Below are 21,988 nucleotides of genomic sequence, written 5' to 3' on the forward strand. Positions count from 1 at the left end.
CATGAGTCGAAACCCGTTTATATATATATGTGTGTATATATATATGTATACCAAAAACATTTTCCAATAAAATATGGAAATAGAAGTAAAAAAAAATGTTTTACTGTTCTAAATTTAAAAGTAACAATAAAAAAGAGGCAAATTAAACTTAAACAACAAAAACAGGAAACATTTTTTAACTTTTGGGAACACAACTTTCTTTATGTTTTTATTTTATAGTGGTTTGTTTTATGAGTTAGGAGTTGACAAAAATGACGCTGTTATACAATAATCACAATCCTATTTTCCCCTTTTAAAAAATTATTTATTTATTTTTTTAAAACTGCAATTTTCCCTCTCTGCATTTAACAAGCACTTTGCCGCCTGGCAAATAACGCTTTATGTCCCTTTATGAAACAGAAAATGGGGACAAACAAAGCAGGATTAACGCACAGCGTTGAGATATGGGATTTTTTTTTTTTTTTTTTTACAGATGTTTAGAAATCCATGTGACTTGGTTCATGATTTCCAACAGGTTGGACTTGACGACATTGTAGGTTCTTGCACTGCTGACTCTGAATCGTAATTTTTAATCAGTAAGCTGTTTTCACTAAGCAGCATTCAGCTGCCTGTCGGTGTGTGATTGCGTGTGTCATGAGTGGCACTGCCACTCATGACACGTGTGCGTGCCTGTGTATGTGTGTGTGTGTGTGTGTATCTGTGTGTTTGAGTAGTTTCGGTTCACCTGAGTATTTTCAATATTTTTAATGATCTTATTTTGAAAAGAATCAAGCACAGCACAAATGTTGTTTACTTGGTCATATTTTAAATTGGATCTGCACCTTTCTGTGAGAAAGGCAGGGATCAGCACCTCTGGTTATATTTACAGGCTTTGCGCAGTGATGTTTCCGTTTAAAGAGGTTTCTTCTTATATATCTGGACTGCTTGACTTGTTCAGAGTTTCTTGTTTGAGGAGAAAGAGAACTGTTTGTCATAAATTGCCTGAAAAGGGCCGTTGAGGATTTCTTAGGTAAGCTGATAAAGCTTCGCCTTCGGCTCCCAAAGTTAAGTGAATATTGAATACCTCGGTAAATTTGTGTCCACAGAGTGATTCCTGTTTCTGAAACAATCCCTGGTCAGAAACGCGGGTCGATAATTGTTTTCATGCTTACTTCGACTCTGACATGAGTGTAAAATCCTGACAGGTCCAACAGCAGCTCTCAGTGCATGCAGATTTATGCGAGTGTGTTGGTAGTCAGCCATGTCCAATATTTATTAGTCTGAATGTGTTTATGTGAAGCAGTACAAAACTTCTGGTTGCTACTTTATGATTGGTTAGTTATTTTTGCGTTGTCCTTTGTTAGAGAGGCTGACTCCATTGACTTGCTCTTGACTAAGGTTGGGCAAACCTGAGTCTTAACTTGACTTAAGTTAACAGTAAAGTTAAACTGACTCTTATTTGAATACAACTTTGGTGACTTCTTTGGGTGAGCAACAACACACACAGACACCAGTGGCGTGCAACTGTGGTGAAAAAGAAATTCTGAAAATGATAAGAAAAAAAAATTCTCCCCTTGACTGTTCTATATTGTTTTCTGTATGATTTCAACTTTTTTATGGTTAAAATTTTTGCATTACTTTTTCAAATACGTCAAAGAAGTCCAGGGCGAGGCAGTGCAGTGCTGTACCTCGCCTCTGGTGGCGCTGTTTCACATGCAGTGAATGAATTAGGCAGATGATACTTGACACGATTGAGTACACACGCGCTACATATGCTGACGTTCTAGTCTGTCTATATAATTGATGAAATTAGGTGATGTAATTTGTCATTCTGATCAGTCAAAACTGGCAGGTTGAGGCACAAAGTACCACACAGCACTGATAGGGGGCACCACTGAGCCCCATATTCTATGCATTCTGTTCTGCATTATGTTCTATGCATTAAAAAAGCAGAAAACAATTACAAAAGTACAACAAAATATAATAAAGATCCAGGTTTGACTTTCCTTATGGCGATCAACTCCTTTAAAGCTGCCGAGTTTTTAAAAATGAAGGCAAAGAAGGACAATTTTACAACAAAGTGACAGAGGTGTTTGTGTCGGCGCATAGACAAATACAGGTAAGATCATGACTTTAAAGTTTAAATAAAAACTTTAAAATAATGTTTTTAAAGTTGATTTATAAACATTAACTTAAAAACATCAACCAGTCTAGAAAAAACTAGAATTGCAAGCAGTTATCACAGGTTCCTCTCCCGACCCAGCAAGCCCCGCCTCCTCTGCCCCTCCCCTCCTAACTGTGTCCTCTCTGGTGACCCGCCAGGCTTATAATACACCTGGGGAAACCCTGAGTACTGACTTGATTAAAATAACAAACTATGTCTTCATTTAGGTCAAAAACATGGGCTGCTACTTTGGATTTCATATATTTGTAGATCCGACTCCAGAGAAGTGAAAGCTTCACGATTCATTAACCTCACCACATGTTACTGAGACAGTCTAAGGAAAAGGAAGACGCTTTGAATTGACACAAGCTGCCTTCTTCTAATGTTGGTTTCTGTCCGCTGAGCCCGCTCTGGCATTTGGAGGACAGGCTATCGGTATTGCCTGTAGCGTTAATATCAGGGGTGACTTCATCGGAAAAAGAATGGATTTTAAGCTTGTCTGCTTTGTGACAGGATGCAGGACACCGTGAAAAACACTTAGAGCTTCTGAATCACTAAATATTTTTAAGCAGCTGTAGCTGATCCCACTGTTTCCTTAGATGAGCGTTGCATCTTAAATGATTTCTGTCTAATGAACGTGGGCTGCATGCGATGAACTGCTGATAATTGAAGTGGAACATTAAACATTAACATTAACATTAAACATCGCAAGATCACGAGGAAGTTTGAATTGCCTGCGTCTGTGCGGCTCACATGCAGATGCAGGGAGGAGGCGAGAAGTGTCTGCATCGCACTTTTCTTCCTGATCATTGGTTATAAGATTCAAGCATTTAACGAGGTTGTCTCGCCTGGCTCTTTCATGTCAGTTCATTGTTTCCTCATGAACAACAGTGAATGACTCGCTCTGATGTTGTGTGTTTATTATGGAGGAAACAGTAGAGTGGAGAAAAGTGAAGTGGTTTTCACCATCCCATAATTCCCTGCCTAACCGAAATGTACCTGCTGTGTTGCATCAGTTTTGCAGAGAAGCTATCAAATGCACCGCAGTTTGTCCTAACAAGTATTCAGTTGTTTTGTTGTCTGTTTTCTTTTCTGTTGGCACTGGCTACAATTTTAGGTACTCTTTTATTACAAACAGCACAGAAACCAGTCGCTACCTTTCAATATTCATCTCTTCAAAAATTTGGATCAAATGACAAGATGCTAAATGCAATGATAGGTCTGATTAAGATATTAGCGATTATCTTTCTTCGGTAAGAACTGTTGGCTTCTTCAATATCAACATGGACTTTTAAGGTTTCGGAAATAAAAACACACAAAAGATCAATTTAGAAATAGAATTCCCAATAGCAAAACATCTATTTGGAAAAAATACCTTTTGTATGTCTCTTGTTAATAAAATTTCAGGCATTAACATTTGAAAGAGAGGCTAGAGATTTGTTTTTTTTAAGAATGGGGAAAATGTTCTTAACATTTAAATAAAGAGTACTAAGTAACATTAACATTTTTGAGCTTTACATCATGTTATAATGTTATTCCCTCTTTAAAAAGCACACCTGGATTGTTACCCTTTGTTACCCTGAGTCTTTCATGCATGTTTGAGAAATCCTATAGTCTCCCACGGCAACCTTTCAGCTGTGAAAAACACCTCGATGGACCTAGCCCCGCCTTCAGGACGCAGTTCCACCTCAGAGCTGCGTTTTCCAAGCTTTGCATCTGCCAGTATTACAGGAGCTACTTCTGTACAACAATGGTGAAAATGTGTTTAAGGGGTTAATAGAGCAGGCATGTTGTGACGACTTCCTGAAGTCGGAGTTTCAGAAAGAGCCGGAGGTTTTAAGAGACACAGACCCAATTTCAAGGCGTTCAGTTATGAAGTCACATTTCTTATAAGTCATTAAGTAACATTTTTATAACAGCTGAAGGAAACATTTTTATTTGATTGTGTTATTTGAACATATAATGCTGCCCCTTTAGGCATGTTGGTGGTAGTTTGATAGTCTATGCTTGCTTTGCTGCCATATACCTGAAAAATGGCTGAATTCAAGCAATCCTACCACAAACTGTGGGACTAAATTCGTCCAACACTTCATGGTTGTTGTCACTGCCAAGACAGGCGCAACCAGATAGTAGTTTTAGCAGGCAATTATTTTTTTATATAGTGTCAGCTTGGTTTGGAAACATTTTGATCCGAAGAAATGGAAACATCATTTAACAACTGTTTCTTTTTTTTTTTTTAGTTACTTACAGTAAGCTATAGTCTGAATTTTAATGACCAGAGAGACTAAAGCTTGTCCAAAATAAATAAATAAATAAATAAATAAATAAAACATTCAGACCATTATATGTTTAGGTTTAGTCTCCTCTGTTTCGCTCATTTATAAATCTCAATCTCTGTCTAGTTTCTCTACACAACCAGAACTTTTCTCCCCTTTCATCTGAAAAAAAAAGATTACACAGGAAACACAGGAAAAAAAGTTTTCCTGCACATTTTTAAAAGCGCTTCTCATCTAAATTGTTCTTCGCTCAATAACTCGTTTAACAAAAACAAGGAGCTGTTTGGCTCCCTCCTGACTTAAGGTCAGATTTCAGCACCATGGACAGAGTCAGTCCTTTATCTGACTACATTATGAGGGAAATAAAGTATTATACATACTTTCCTTGAAATCTAAGAATAAAAAGTTTGAATATTGGACAAAAATATGTGTACTAACACGATTCAACCAAAAGAGAAATGCTGCCAGTTGAAACTTTTAGGTATTTCCACCATTTGCTGGATGCTATGATGCTTTTCCATGTTTGTTTTTCCCTTGAGATGCCAACATCAGTCTTAAAAAAGAAAAAAAAAAAACATAAACCTGTGGCCATGTTTAAGGGATATCCAGCTGTTCCGGCGCTCTAATGAAGTCTGTAAGAAAGGTTTTATAGCTGCACTGCCAGAAATCTGAATACCTGTGATGCCTCGGCTTAATAAGTACAACGCTCCCTTTGGAGAGAAAGCAAAGAGTCGCAGAATGTGACGACCCATTCAGGAATCCTGCATCAAGCTGAGCTCACAGCAGCAGCCGTTTAGCTTTCCTAATCGTTCTGAAGCCCCCTCTCCCACCCCTCAATCTGAGGGGTCCAACCTCACTGAATTTCTCTGGATAATGCCAAAGTATTATCTACTTTGCCATTTCGGAGCGTTCCTGCCATGTTCACTGTTACCTGCAGTGTGCATGCTGCGACTGCGGTGGGTGTCTGCCATTCCTTTTGTCTTTGATCACTGTAACAAAGTCTCTCCCCTCAACCCCTCAATCCCCCCCAGCACCTCCAACCCCCTGTTTTCCTGGCTGGCATCCCAAAACTGGAACGTGTTTAGAAATATTTTCCTGATGTTCCCAGGATGTGAGCCAGGTGCGGCGTTGACATTTCCAGGGGCAGCGAGTCTTATCTTGCACTCTTTGTTTACAAAATGACAAGTCTGACACGTCGGTGACTCGGTTACGCCCAGACAGGCAGTCTGTGACGAGAACCAACAGCAGACACAACCTTTGCTTTGACTTTTCCTCCTTCTCCGCTTTCTATAGGTTCTCGTCTCACCCGGGCCTTCGCCCGAAGTCTGCTCGGCTGCATCGCCCCAAAGCTTCTTTCAGGTCGATTTGCTTTGCCACCTTCTTACTTTTCACGTTCCAGGTTTGCCAGATGGCAGCAGCTCTTCCTTGATTGTGTCTAAATAAAACACAGCGGTTGGAATTAGATTCAGGTTTTTGTTTTGCTACTAAAACAGAAATGGAAATTATCATTTCATGATAATTGATATTCATGAATATCACTTTATTCCTTACTGAGACTCAACTTCTCACCACTTTCCTAAAATAATGGCCTGAGCCTTTTTTTTTTTTTTTTGCCAAAAATGATTTAGGTAAAAAACAACAACAAACCCCACTTCCCCCCAAAAAAACAAAAAGCAAAAACAAAACAAACAAATCACTTTTGGCAAAAAATGACATAATATTTTAGGAAGGTGGCAATATTTGTTGTGAATTTGCTCTAAATAAATAAACCAAATTGAATTATAATTGAAATCAATAATAAGAAACTGTTTCAGTTATTTCAATGCATGAATAAATGTTTGAGCAGGTCAACCGAGGTCTTCCAGCATAAAAAAATATTCTCTCTATGATATTGACAACATTCTGACAAATTCCACTTTTCTTAAAATCTTCCTTATGATTTATTAGATTTAGGTTGACTTTGATCAGCTTTACTCTGAGAGTTTTAAAACAGAAAAAAAAAACAGAAAAGGTAAAAAAAAAAAATCCTAATACCTTTGATCAGAACCATTATGTGTCTGATAGTTTTTATTTTTACCGACTGGTTCTCTCATTTTATTCCATTGAACGGTTTCAATGTGCATTGACATTAGTTCATTCGCTCATTCAAAATGTGAAGCACATATTACATGTTACTGGAAGAGCAGTCTGCCGGTGGACATTACATATCAACCAAACGTCTGTTTGTACTCCAGGGGACAGAGCTGTGATGTGGCTATCAGCAAAAATGCTAATATTCAAACAGATAGTGCTAACCTGTGCTGAAGTCCATGTTTAATTTTCTGCTGTTGTAGAGGTGGGGAGGCTTCACTGACCTTTTTTTAAATTCCTCACAAAAATCAGTCTGTGCGCATGCATTCACACCAACCCTGCTCAGTTTGTTTCAACCCGACTCCAGTTCGTTTGTCTCGAAAGTTTGTTTCGTTTAGGGGGTGTGAATGTGTAATCAAACTCTGATGAGGACCAGAACAGTGAACCCTGATCAACTAAAAACAAAAAAAACCCAAAAGAAAACTTGGTCCTGGTTCGATTGATCTGTGGATCAGAGGCCGCTCCAAAACAGGAAGCAGACGACAGCACAGCGCATTCTGGGTAAACAGTCTATAGCTGGAAACGGCTCGTGGTCTAGAGAGGAGACAGAGGAGAAATCTTACAGCCGCTAACATCTGACATCACTCCATTTCTGTTCACATTTTGTGAAGAAAGAAGTTGCTCTTTGTGTCTTCTTCAGAAGTTTTCATCTTAACGATGTTTCTCGAATGGTTATAACCATTCTGAACATGATTAATTGAAACCTCAAGAAAAAAACCCAAACAGTCACTAAGTCAAATTTTAAAGGAGCCATATTGTTGCCTCACTGCGCTAAGATCATCAACAGAAACAAGACACAGAAGATCTTTAAAGGCCATTTGTGTCTCACGTGAGACACAAATGGCCTTGGGAGTAAATTGTAATCAATAATTGATAAAAATGGATCTGTTTCGGTCAGGTGTTGTCAGAACATTGTGGCAGTTCTCTGAAACGCTGCTGATCCTGTGTGGAGACAGAGAAGGCTGTGGGAACAACATATCAATTGTTAAAGAGAAAAAAAGAGCATCATAATGTCCCGATCAACTGAGAAAATTAGTCACAATGATGTATTATACATTTTAAGGGACTATGTAGAGAGCATTTACATTTACATTTATTTTTCTCCCTAAATCCTCCCCAAACTCTTTGGACTCTCCTGTTTTTCTGAGCTTTCAAATACGACTTCAAACAAATCACTTTTATTCTGGCAAACAGAAACGAACAGCCTGTCACGATTACTGACAAGAAAATAATAGGATTTGGGATTCCCAAGTTGAACCACTCTCTCAAACCTTTCACACCACTTATTAAATGATTCATACGATCGCGAGGATATTTTAGCTTAAACATACATACAGCTTTGATCCTGTGTGTACAGCTGTAAGAAAAGGCAGGAAGTTAAAACTGGTGCAACTAATTATTACTAATCATATCATATCATTTGACATCCATACCAATGATTTCTATGTAAACAAAAGACAACAACTGTAGAAAATCCCAACAGATGTGTGTTTTTCTTCTTTTTTTTAAACTTACCCAGCTCTTTGTCCGTCTTCACATGACATGTTGGATGTGGAAGCATACATGCTGAGAAGTGCTTCTGACTGACAAAACAAAGAAATAAAAAAGAACAGTGCATTTTTAGACTTTCTGCTTGTCCCAGACAATTCACTCTGTTGACAGCTCCAACCAAAGACTTATCACCGCTCTGAGCTAAAGCCTTACTCAGCCACATTGCACGCCTTCATAAACCTTTTATGAACTCCATGTACCCATTTAGGGATGTAGACAATAAACTTATTTTTGATCGGTAGTTTATTAGATTAATATCAGTCCCATTCGATTCATAACGTCTGCTTAGACTTTCTTCCAGTGTTGCAGTGTCCCTTCCATCCAGAAGAGGGAGCTGCTGGTCATCCTTATGTGTGGCCAGATGGAAGAGAAGCAATAATGGCAGGAAACTGTCCAAACAGATTGCATTGTGGGATGCAAAACGCACTTTATGCACTCGAAAGGTTCATGTCAGTCGATATCTATAATTATTAGGGGAGGGGGTTGTTTTAAATACCTGAAATGCTGCCAAGCTGCTGGTGAGACGGTTCCCATTTGATTCAGTTTTCACTCCTCCGTTTATTTTGTTGAGGCATGATGGCAAAACCTGAAACTGCTGCTGCACAAGTTACGCATTGTTGCTAGGTAACCACACAGTGAGTGAGTGAGTTAGTTGATGCCACCATCCTTGCTTAGCTCACCATGAGAGGTTGAGCAGTTATGAAGCTCTGCCTACATCTCCCAGAATGCTGTGCTGTTCTGGATGGGAGTTCAGTGAATATTGGATCAGATGTGTTATGTATTGATATTGACCACGTGTCTATTATGATATATATTACGGATTTATTTTCCAGCCTTAATTTAATGTATATGCCACAGTTTAATGATGCAGAAAAGCCACAATTTTCTGCTTATTCAGTAGGTATTTAATACACAAAAATATTATTAAAATGTAACGATGAGCTTATTGTTTAAAATTTAGCATCTTGTGAAAAATTTAGCCTGTCGTGTTACGAAAAGACAGTCGACCCTCTTGATACATCGGAAAAACTCAGGTGTTTAAGGTAATGTTTGTTCATCAATTAATTGTCAATTGATTAAATCGGTCAACTTTAGATGAATTCATAAATCGATAACTTGCATCCCTAACCTGTTTGCCTTATTATTTTACATTTTGACCAAGATCTTCAGGTTTAATAAAAGAGGCACGAGTGAAACAAACGGATTCTGATCTTCTTTTTTATTTTAATTTCCAAAGAACTGATACCAAACACTCTCTAACCTCCCAACGACACCTCAAGTGTCCTTCATTTTTACCGGATCTGCTTCCGAGTATTTACACCTGGCAATCATGTGCATCAGAATGAAAAGAGATGCTGTGTTTGCTCACTATAGAGGCAGCCAAGAAAAGCAAATGCAGAGCCAAGAACTGAGCACCATGGAGGAAAGAAAACATCAAACCTGCAGCACCAAGACTTCCCACCTTGGGCCAGGTCAGGACAAAGGCTTTCATGCCAAGACAATCATCCAGCTGAGATAACGGGATTTTATTTTCAGCCGTGTCGGAAGCTAAAGTCAAATATATAAACATCAGAAAAACAGAGTTTGTGGCAGGCAGGATGTCACAAAGAAACGCTGCTGATTCCAGGCAGTGATGGTCTTTAAAGCCAGGCTGAAATAACTGAACATTATTTCAGTCTCAAAATGCCTTCAGACTGGTAAAAACCTGCTTTTTTTTGTTTTTTTTTTTTCTAAATGAGTGGTTTTGTCATGTCGGTTTTTAGCCATAACTCCGGAGCACAAGCTGCTGTTTATAAGGTAGAGAACATAAAGGCCAGTCACGTTTTTAAAAGAGCGGCGGCAGCACAGCATTCAATTATGTCCAATTATGTCATCTGAGCATCCGGAAGGAAACATTAAAACATATAATAATGCAGAAACGCAGAAACGAGATGCTTCCAAATCAACATGTTGGGTAAAGTTATGGAAAAAGAACATGGAATTCTGTCGATTTTCCTAGATGATGTAAAATAGTTTTATTTTTTAAATTATTTTAATCATTTTCACAGTCCTATTATACACCAGGAGTACATAAGAGCCACCTGTAGCTTTTCTGGGCAAAAAGTTTTAAGACAGAACAACAGTGTTTCCCCATAACGAAAATAAAAAATAAACAAACAAACAAACAAACAAAAATAGACAGACACAGAGGCCCAGTTTCAAGGCATTAAACATCAAAGACATACTTCTTTTAAGTCATATTTAGTATCTATAGCAACTTTATAACAAATGAAGGTAAGACATTTGACTGTGGTATAAAATGACACTTTGTGTCTGGAAAACACATAATACTGCCCCTTTAGTATTTCCTGTAAAAAGCAACGTAAGCACAGATTTTCCAAGTTATTTTGAAATCCCCTTTCTTTTTGCTGGCAGTTTCAACAAACAAAAACACCTTTTAAAAGAATTGTAAAATATCAATAATGTTACTTTGATCGGGGCGTCGTGTGTTTAGAGCGGGCTCTCCAGAAATAGAGCCGGAGTGAATGTGTTTAAGAGGGAAAAAAAAGAGAAAGGTTTAAGACTGCGACCTGCATGAGTCAGCTGCAGACTTGACCTGGGACTCTCATGCTCTTTATTTGGGCCGGATGCAGTTCAGCCACAAAGGCTTCTGTAGCTACACAGAGGTGAATCAGGAAGAGTCTAAAGAAAAGTGTGTGTCTGTCAACACTGAGCAGGTTAAACTGAGTGGCAGAACGAAGGAACGGTCAAGGGGGCAGGCTGGTTCCCATGGTGACAGTGTGTATGAATCTGATTTTGATTTTCCCCAAGAGGGAAATGTGTATTCTGTCACATCAAATTGTCTTTTTTTTTTTTTTTTGGATGATGGCTATGGAAAATTTGTTTTTGTAAATTTGACAGGTTTATTCAGTCTGTGAAGGAAACACAGAGAGTGGTTAGTGAGGATCTCCTGTCGAAAAAAAAACAGTGTTTTTTTTTTTCAACATGAGTACCATGTTTTGTTTGGAAAACAAAACATGGTACTAAGAAGGTACTATCCTTCTTAGTACATAGTACTAAGAAGGATAAAAAGAGTTTTTAAAACAAATGAATTCTTTACATTATTAGTGTAGAGTGCAGGTGTCAAACTCGAGGCCCGTGGGCCGAATTAAGCCTGCCACAGCTTTTTATCTGGCCCTCTAGATTCCAGACTAAACATTAATGTGCTTAAATATTATGTTATCAATCAAATCAATGCAGTTTTTATCTGTTTACAGCCAAATTATATCAATCAGTCCCTCCAGTTTCTTAAGGATTATTGTGGAAATCCACAAAACATCAACAAATTGAACTAAAAACTGGGAGTTTAGTGCAGATTTTTTCTCAAAAATTGTCAAAAACATTCTGCTAACCAGCTGCCTCAGCTTTAACTGATGTCACATTATACTCCACGATTTATTCAGCTAGTAATAAAAAGTCACATTTGATAAGCGCCAATATTTCCAAAGTACCACAAACACTTTGATTTTTATTGGGAAAAAAATCACAAAAAGTATCTCATAATCCTGGAAGGACTGAAAAGATGTCCAGTAATATTTAGTTTTAAGGATTTATTGACATTTTTCGCCTCGCAATCTGTAAGTGTATGAATGACTGCTGGAAAACATCGGTCTGCTTAGCACTATAACGATGTTCTACACAATCAAATTATTTTGATTAGGTCAACTTAAATGAAGATTTTTATGATAAAATTCATAAGAATTACACTCATTTTGTCATTGTTAGATTACCTTTTTGTCATTGTAGTAAGACTGATGCAAGAGAATCGAGTGGAGAGACTGTAGATGGGGATGAATTTACCAAACTGATACTGTATGATGAAAAATTTATTGGACGGCATGCTGCCTTGTAATTAATTGAATTTCACAGGATTTGTTGTTTGTTGCTTTAATTAGAATTCATATTGCTTTTGATAGACGGGTCTTAAAGATGAACGTCTGCCTCGTCTCTTCCTCTGACTCCAGAAAACTCAGTCAGAGATGATGACCGCATTGCCTGAGCCACTGGGTTTTACAAAACAAAAAAAAGGCACTGAAAAAAATCGGCACAGCGGGAGCACAACCTCTCAGAGCAGTCGCTCATCACAGAATGCCCAACCAGGTGGAGCTCCAAGCAAAAGATGATTCAGAGAGTCCTGACCTTATTCCTCTGAGCAGGCAGGAAGTCAAGCCGTCTGATTCCCACCCGGAGGGATCCTGACGTCCTACAGTCTGTAAACCAGGTGTTGAAACCAGTCCTTCCTCTGATGAAGACGTCAGTGCTGACTTAAGGTCAGTTAAGAAGAAAATCCTCGACTACCCAAACACTAAATATCAAAAATCCAGCAACATAAAAACTTGTGGAAGTGGCGTTCTTCATGGATCCCGGATTAAAGCCAGCTACATTAGCTGTGATAAGGTTTCTGTATCATTTCCTCTGTTTTAGGAAGGATACTCATCTGACCTGGAGACCCAGACCAATGATTCACCCAGTGCCACCATGAAGAAGGCAAATAAATCACTGGGCAATTCCTTCAAGACAAACTTTCACTTCCTGCCTTGTCTTTTGTCCAGCTGTCATAAGCTGGAGGAGTCCAGTTTAATTTGCTGTCCACTGCTTTAAACAGTGAGGATCGTCTTTGGTAAAGTGGAGGTTCCACCAAATGACCTGATGACCTTCCCACGGCTGGGCGAGAATCACTCAGGAAATACAGCAACATGTCAACCCACATGTTTAAAACCTTGCAAATAAACATGCTGCACAATACATTATGCCAGTAACATGGCTCGCCGTAAGTCCATGAAAAAGGATTTCTTGAGATCTGCTACGTTGTTGTTAATTGTTGCTCAGAAAGGCAGACAGTTGTTTCCCCACAATTTTTACCTTTCTCCTAGTTTGACCTAGTAATGTTCCTACTCTGTTATTATAGCAGCTTGGTATCGTTACCACTGGGTGACGGGAGAAAATGTCTGATAACTGCAATGAGAGAATTTGCAGGTGGATTTATGTTATGCTGACATTTATTTAAAGTTCTTTAGCTTATTTCCCGACTCTTTTGTCATTAATTTAAAAAAAAGAGTGTATTCCTGTATTTAGAGCAGAAATGTTTTATAGTGCTTTAATGCCATAAGGAAACTTTATTACATGCAGTTTTTGTTGGACTTCTAATACAGTACTTTTCCCTGTTGCTTTTTGTTAATAATAAAACTGTCATGTTGGAAAGGAAATGACATGTGATTTTATTTTATCTTATTATGAACCCAAAGCAGAAAGACATTAATGCTGCATACTGACTTGTTCATATCTTGCCAGACATACATCATCATCATCATCATCATCATCATCATCATCATCATCACAATATTAAGAACTGTTATCGCACATCGTAGGTTTTCCTAATATTGTGCAGCCGGACTGAAAAGAAAGGGCAGAAATTCATTAATGCACATTCATAAAACTTTGGTCCAGAATGAGGACGTTTATTTAAAGCACAGGAAGTAAAACTAGACGTCCTGCATACATTTTCAGTCTTTCATTTTTGTGCCTCATTTTTGGCAAAGATGGACCTAATTGATGCGTCGAGAAGAAATAATGTCTTAATACTTTTTACTTCTTTGTTAACATTTTAAAATGTTTTGAGGATCTCAGGAGATCAAAGAAAAATAAGTTTCCATCTCTCAGCACTGGAAAGTAGGGCAACCTGAAATCAATAATCCGTCGTCATGAGTTATTACAGGTCCACTAATTACATTTGGAGTGTAGTTTAGACATTGGATCAGAAAAAAAAACACATCTGAAGAGGTTTTCTCAGAACAATCAGCTCGACTTCTTGTATCTTAAAAGATCAGAGTTAATTTAATTTCTTCAGTAAAGTGCTAAAGGAACTTTTGTTGGAGCTCGCTTTTCCAAGATCAAGGAAATGGAAACACCAAACGCATTCCTCTTTAACTTGGAGACATCAGTGGCATGAAAAAAAGCAGATGACCTGCTGCCGCCTACCAAACTGAAGCTACAACACGTCCAGCACACATAAGAAAGTTTGAAATGGTTTGTACAAATTTCATCTTGAAAGATCCATCCGATGAAGCGGCGACAGCAGAACTTCTCGAAGGGGATTCTTTATCTCTTGCTGCTGCAAGGAGGATACACCTGGAATCGTCTCTGGGTGGACGTGGCCTCAGTGCCTTGTCTGGAGGTGTGGGGGCTAAAGGGTTTGGGTTGTTCGACACACTGCAGTGTGAAAGTGAGCCACACCTGCTGAAAATGCTCAACATATTCAGTTGACCCAGGGCTTCTCAAGTCCAGTCCTCAGGCCCCCCTGCTCTGCATGTTTTAGATGTGCCTCTATTCCAGAACAGCTGATTCAAATGATTGCATGCAGAAGCCTGTTAATCACCCAGGTTGAGATTTTGACTCAGGACCTTTTGGTCCTGCTACTAACTTTGTTACTGTGCAGCCCTGTACTAACATCTAATTAGTATTAAACTTTTAATGACATTAACATTTAAAATCATAATCAGTGGAGACAATTAAAATTTAATTGTGTTAGACGGCAGCAGAAGGCAGTGCAAGTACAGAGGGGATATTTCAACAACCAAAGAGCATAAATGCAGCGAGCAAAGATTCATTTGGATGGTTGATCCGTCAGAAGGGTCTGGTTTGTTTGCTCAACTTGTTGCCGCCGTTGTACCAGAGAATCTTTTTGTTGCTTTCCCTTCACAATAAGAGCTCTGATGTAAGATGCAGTCTGGACTTTTCTTGGCGTATTTGGGTGCACTGCATGTTCAGGTCGAAATGCAATACAGAAAACACAAAGTGTTGGTGAGAGAAGGATGAACTCATCTTTAAATCACTAGAATAATGCAGGCACACAATGTTAATATTATCAGATCTCTATTATGTAGAGTGCACTTAACCTGAGTAGTGTTGGTGTTTATTTTTGAATTAAAATCAATTTCTTTGAGTTAGGTTCATTAGTTGGTGTTTTGCTCGTCCTGAATATGCCAGTGTTTAGATAGTCTTGGCCTGTGCTTGACACAAGTTTAGAAAATGATGCAAGTTGATTAGAAAAGGTTTCAGAAAATCCACTGTGGCCTAAGTGCTTCAATGTGTTTGTTTGTTGAAGAGTTTTTATGTTAACAATGTTTTATGTTATTGCAAAACTGACATAAAATACAAAGTACTGTGGGGGGAAAAAAGTCAGATTTAATATGTGGCCTACACTGCTGTTTACTTTACATAAATTTTCATATATTTTAAACTACTGCTGAAATGAATAGATGACTAAAATGAAGCATAACATTTTACTCTGTGGAGGATGGCTTCCTGCTCGGTTCGTACTTGCTGCAGGCGAAGAAAAGTCCGACCTCGCACACACAGACGTGACACATTACTCTTGTAATGCAGCAGTTGACAGGGATTCATCTGACTCGGCCGTGAAATGGGACTAAGCTGCTTGTAATGTAGCCATGTGTAACGCCATTACAGCAAGCACCGCTCGCCGCAGCTGGGGAGTTCAGGCCGCCTACTCAGAGCCTCCGAACAGAAACGCCTTCATGTAGTTCATCCTGTTTCATGGATTGTTTGACAACGTTCAAGGAGAAATTGGACATTTATTCCAATATCGTCCATGTTAAAGCTAATGCTAATGCTAAACCTAAACTAAATTCAGACCCAAATTCTGGGCAATCTCAACAGATCACCATAGACCGTCTCATGTTTGAATGACATTTGCCTTTTGGCCTACAAGCATCTTTTAGAACAGTCAACATTTTAGTCATTCATTTTTAGAAGCAATAAGCCATGTATTGTGTTGCGTGAGAGTAAAGTTACTCTCCAAGCTGACAGGGATGTTAGTTAATGTGATCAAAGTGTGGTCTAAAATCCAAATATAGTTTATATAAAAAATTCTAAAAAAAGAAAAAAAAACAGTTATGTTGAAGCTTCTGGTGTTCAAGAAAATGGTTGTTTAACATCAAAAGTCACTGTAAATTAAGCTTATTTGCAAATCTGATCCCAGTTTTATGAGCTTCACAGGTTGCGTCTCTAGCCTTGATTTAAAAGATTTCAGTGTTTTGGCTGTTTTGCTGTTTTCTGGAAGTTTGTTCCAGATTCATGGTGCCTAGAAGCTGAACGCTGCTTCTCCATGTTTGGTTCTGAAAGGCTGACGCAACAACATCAGATCTTTTATGTATTTTGATATCAGGCCGTTTAGAGACTTATAAACTAACAGCAGTATTTTAAAGTCAATTTTCTCCGAGCTCCAGGGAAGGAAGGAAGAAACTTTGTATCGATCAGCCTCAAAACATTTGGGAGCTTGGAAAATGACAAACTTAGAAACCATAAAGACCACCTGGACGTTTGGCAAGACATCCAGATTGAAAGATATTTTCAAAGCAAAATATGTCCTTTTGAAACTAGCAATACTCTCAGACAGAGACGAGTTCACCCCCGATGACAAACACAACGCGTCTTACGCAGTCCGATGCTGTTCAGATCTCTGAACTAGAGATAAAAACAGCAGCTTCTCAAAAGGACAATCCAACATGGGAGGCCAAACTCATTAGCTCTGGACTCAGCAATTCATCTGCGTACGTCACAAGGACAAGGGGACACTCTGTTGGAGATGTCAGTATGCACATTTAAAACAGAACAGACTCGAGATTTAATAGAGGAAGCAATGTTGGTTAAGCATCGGAGACCCACACTAAACAGACGAGGTTCTGGTTCCGTCTTCCTCACAGCAACAGGGCACCTTTGGCTCGATGTTATAGCCATTCACGCCTTGACATGTGGCAAAAACAACCCACCTGTTGCATCACTTCAGGTGAAGTGTTTGGATTGTTAAGTGAAAGGCCACCAGGATTCCCCCAACACGTTCGATGAGAGACGGGTTGAAAGAAAATCAAAACAATTCCTGTTGCTGTTTCTTAACCTCCTGCTGTCCTGAGCTCCCTGCTCACTCACCATTAGCCAAAGAGTGCAGCAGAATTTCCACTGCTGTACGAATTCACACAAAACATAAAAAGAAACGTTCCCCCCCCCCGTCTGTGTACTGAAATATCTCCAAAGAATGCCATGCTGTGCAGCAGACTGTCGGAGCAGCCAGGCTCTCCACTATCTCCAGGCCATGGCAACAAGCTCTGCTTCATTAAAGTGAATCAAATCTGAGTTTGTGTAGCAAAAAAGTACACTACATCAAAAATACATAAGAACGACATAAAACCTAATAGCAAACATTATTTTTAAATTAATCAAAATCTTTACCTAAAACAACAGGTAAAGACTACAAGAACAGATTTGATCTTTTCTTTGGTTAGCGTGGATATTTTTTAAAATGATTTATTACAATACCAGTAAAAAAAACAACAAACAAACAAAAAAAAAAACCTCAAGCTACAAGCGAATCAATTGTACAACTCCTGGAACTTTGGTGTCAGGCAGTAAATGAACGGACCAGCAGGGATTTAGAGCTGGTATTTCTCACTTTCCTCCTGCCTGGTGGAGGAGGAGGTGACTGTCCCTGTGCGGTGCCTTCCTCCCCGTCCTAAAGGTGAAGTGTCAGTGTTCCCTTTTTACCGCCACGGCATCGTCTGTTGTGAACTTGTTTTTTTCCCCCCCATCGTGTGACAGAACAGACGCGAGACATCGAGCCTGGAACGAGACATTCCCTGTAAAGGGAGCGAGAAGGTTTCAGGCTGAATGCTCAGCTTCATCGTTTTCCATATCAGAGGCTCCTCAGAGATGGTGGCCTGACCTGAGATGTTATTTAACTCTAAGGCATTTCAGGAGGAAGGCACTGAATTAAATACACAACGTAATATGACTGCAGCTGACGACAAAGGAATTGTAGAGGAGAAGGGTGCGCAACACTTGATCAGTATTCCACTAATGTCAAAAATAAAGTTTCTAATAAATAAGAAATGCAAATGAAATATGAATAAGTTTGCTCATGTGATAAATCATAAAAAAACCTGCCACGCCATGATCCTAAAACTACTTCCTGTCATCGTCTTCTTCGTGGTTTGCACCATGTGGGAACATCTGGTTGTTGATCACGTGACTTGTGTGACGCGGAAAAAAAAAAAGAGCTTCCATTGCAGTTTTGCAAAATTAACCAATTTCAATATGGCCAAAAAAAAAAACCTACCTCCTCCTAGCGCTAAAACGTTTTATTAAAGAAACTGCAGATTTTTTTGAAATTGATATTTGTCTTTGTGAAATGTCAAGTTGCACCATTCTGTGGTCAATGAGAACACAGCTGTAGAGGCAGAAAGAAAGACGGGAGTCTGAGTAAAATGAGGGACTTTGACTTCAGATAAAGGAGAGAACTGTTTGAAATGACTGATTAAAGAAAACACAGTGGATGATCAGTGTGTGCGGGTAGAAAAGCAGGTGACCGATAAAAGCAGGGCTGCCTCAAAACACCTACTGCAACTTTTCTGCATCCCTTCTCCAAGACGCCTGAATCAAATGATTGAATTCCCTCATCAGCGTGTAATTTAGCTCGCTAGCGGCCTGGTAATGAGCCATTCGTTTTAGTCAGACTTGTTGGAGATGGGATGGATTGAAAAGTTTTCTGGAAGTTTGTTCCAGAAAACTACCTGTTGTTGTTCATAAAACAAACAACAACAACAACAACAACAACAACAACAGGTCTTTAATGTATTTTGGGAGAATTTATGAAGTCATCTGGGATAGAAAGTTATGGCTTTGACAGAGAAATTGCATGAAATTTTAACAACAAAAAAATGACCCAATGGACAATATAGTTTGGCTAAGAAGCAACATAGAAACAGCAGAAAAGTTGGTTAACGAGACTGAGATTCAGCAACGGTGATGAAAACAACAGAAAAGTGGATGAGGCGAGGAAGCAATGCCCAGAGCTGTCACAGCCGTAATGGAAATAACAAGAAGCTTTCAGAAGCGGGTGAGGTTAGATAACCAGTCTATTAAATCAGGATGTTACAGTAGCAGTGGAATAACTGAACCTATTTCTAAAAACAAAATTGGGACAAGCCAAGGACTTGCCATGTGTTATGTAGAATATTAGGTTTAATCTGAAATGACCTGCAGAAGAAATGCTGAATCAGAACCTGTAGAGGAATAAAGACATGGAAGGAAAACGAGGCAGGTTACTGGAACACAGCATGTCGTACTGGTAGCATCAGGATGTGGGGATACGACTCTCCAGAGAGGAGGAGGGAAAACTCTGTTAGGAGCTGGAACAGACCGGGTGATGGTTCACCTCAAACATAAAGCCAAAGCTACGATGGGACGATTTAGAGCGAATTATCTTCATGTTAGAAAGACTCAGACCTGAATCTGAGTCAGAACTTTGACTCAAAAATGTATCTTTACAGATTTTGTCCTTCCTATCAGAGTGAGCCGGTGTTATTGATGCAAAGACGATTGGACAAAAATGTATGTCTCCAAATCAGAAAAAATGGTAGGAAGCAACTGTTTTGGAGTTTTACTCCACGAATCCAGAGCAAACTTCCAGAAAACCACAAATCAACACGAAACACTGACGTCCTTTAAATCACGGCTGGAGTCCCAGCTGCTTTCATCACTAGTGGAGCATCAATCAGAATATTTGAAGAGTAAAGATGATTTTGATGTTCACACTCGACAAACTGTATGGTGTGTTTATGATGTGAAGCACTTTGANTCGTCTGTTGTGAACTTGTTTTTTTCCCCCCCATCGTGTGACAGAACAGACGCGAGACATCGAGCCTGGAACGAGACATTCCCTGTAAAGGGAGCGAGAAGGTTTCAGGCTGAATGCTCAGCTTCATCGTTTTCCATATCAGAGGCTCCTCAGAGATGGTGGCCTGACCTGAGATGTTATTTAACTCTAAGGCGTTTCAGGAATTAAATACACGCTGAATTAAATACACAACGCAATATGACTGCAGCTGACGACAAAGGAATTGTAGAGGAGAAGGGAGCGCAACACTTGATCAGTATTCCACTAATGTCAAAAATAAAGTTTCCAATAAATAAGAAATGCAAATGAAATATGAATAAGTTTGCTCATGTGATAAATCACTAAAAAACCTGCCACGCCATGATCCTAAAACTACTTCCTGTCGTCGTCTTCTTCGTGGTTTGCACCATGTGGGAACATCTGGTTGTTGATCACGTGACTTGTGTGACGCGGGGAAAAAAAAGAGCTTCCATTGCAGTTTTGCAAAATTAACCAATTTCAATATGGCCAAAAAAAAACTACCTCCTCCTAGCGCTAAAATGTTTTATTAAAGGAACTGCTGATTTTTTTTAATTGATATTTGTCTTTGTGAAATGTCAAGTTGCACCATTCTGTGGTCAATGAGAACACAGCTGTAGATGCAGAAAGAAAGACGGGAGTCTGAGTAAAATGAGGGACTTTGACTTCAGATAAAGGAGAGAACTGTTTGAAATGACTGATTAAAGAAAACACAGTGGATGATCAGTGTGTGCAGGTAAAAAGGCAGGTGACCGATAAAAGCAGGGCTGCCTCAAAACACCTACTGCAACTTTTCTGCATCCCTTCTCCAAGACGCCTGAATCAAATTATTGAATCCCTCATCAGCGTGTAATTTAGCTCGCTAGCGGCCTGGTAATGAGCCATTCGTTTCAGTCAGACTTGTTGGAGATGGGATGGATTGAAAAGTTTTCTGGAAGTTTGTTCCAGAAAACTACCTGTTGTTGTTCATAAAACAAACAACAACAACAACAACAACAACAACAACAGGTCTTTAATGTATTTTGGGAGAATTTATGAAGTCATCTGGGATAGAAAGTTATGGCTTTGACAGAGAAATTGCATGAAATTTTAACAACAAAAAAATGACCCAATGGACAATATAGTTTGGCTAAGAAGCAACATAGAAACAGCAGAAAAGTTGGTTAACGAGACTGAGATTCAGCAACGGTGATGAAAACAACAGAAAAGTGGATGAGGCGAGGAAGCAATGCCCAGAGCTGTCACAGCCGTAATGGAAATAACAAGAAGCTTTCAGAAGCGGGTGAGGTTAGATAACCAGTCTATTAAATCAGGATGTTACAGTAGCAGTGGAATAACTGAACCTATTTCTAAAAACAAAATTGGGACAAGCCAAGGACTTGCCATGTGTTATGTAGAATATTAGGTTTAATCTGAAATGACCTGCAGAAGAAATGCTGAATCAGAACCTGTAGAGGAATAAAGACATGGAAGGAAAACGAGGCAGGTTACTGGAACACAGCATGTCGTACTGGCAGCATCAGGATGTGGGGATACGACTCTCCAGAGAGGAGGAGGGAAAACTCTGTTAGGGGCTGGAACAGACCGGGTGATGGTTCACCTCAAACATAAAGCCAAAGCTACGATGGGACGATTTAGAGCGAATTATCTTCATGTTAGAAAGACTCAGACCTGAATCTGAGTCAGAACTTTGACTCAAAAATGTATCTTTACAGATTTTGTCCTTCCTATCAGAGTGAGCCGGTGTTATTGATGCAAAGACGATTGGACAAAAATGTATGTCTCCAAATCAGAAAAAATGGTAGGAAGCAACTGTTTTGGAGTTTTACTCCACGAATCCAGAGCAAACTTCCAGAAAACCACAAATCAACACGAAACACTGACGTCCTTTAAATCACGGCTGGAGTCCCAGCTGCTTTCATCACTAGTGGAGCATCAATCAGAATATTTGAAGAGTAAAGATGATTTTGATGTTCACACTCGACAAACTGTATGGTGTGTTTATGATGTGAAGCACTTTGAACTGCCTGTAATAAATTTACAGATAAATTTAATTGACTGTTAGGCTCAAAATGTCTGTAATCCGGCTAGATGTAGATTCAAAGTTAATTTTGGTTTAACCAATAAATTTCTTTGTGATTT

General features: G+C 39.1%; 1 protein-coding gene across 1 annotated transcript in view; it reads left to right on the top strand.

Moving 5' to 3' along the window:
• The window catches only part of npffr1l2 (neuropeptide FF receptor 1 like 2), a 96,624-nt gene that overhangs the window by 332 nt on the left and 74,304 nt on the right, over nt 1-21,988 (top strand). The window lies entirely within an intron of this gene.

This window comes from Poecilia formosa, unplaced genomic scaffold (assembly GCF_000485575.1).
Source record: "Poecilia formosa unplaced genomic scaffold, Poecilia_formosa-5.1.2 Scaffold167, whole genome shotgun sequence".
Taxonomy (NCBI): Eukaryota; Metazoa; Chordata; class Actinopteri; order Cyprinodontiformes; family Poeciliidae; genus Poecilia; species Poecilia formosa.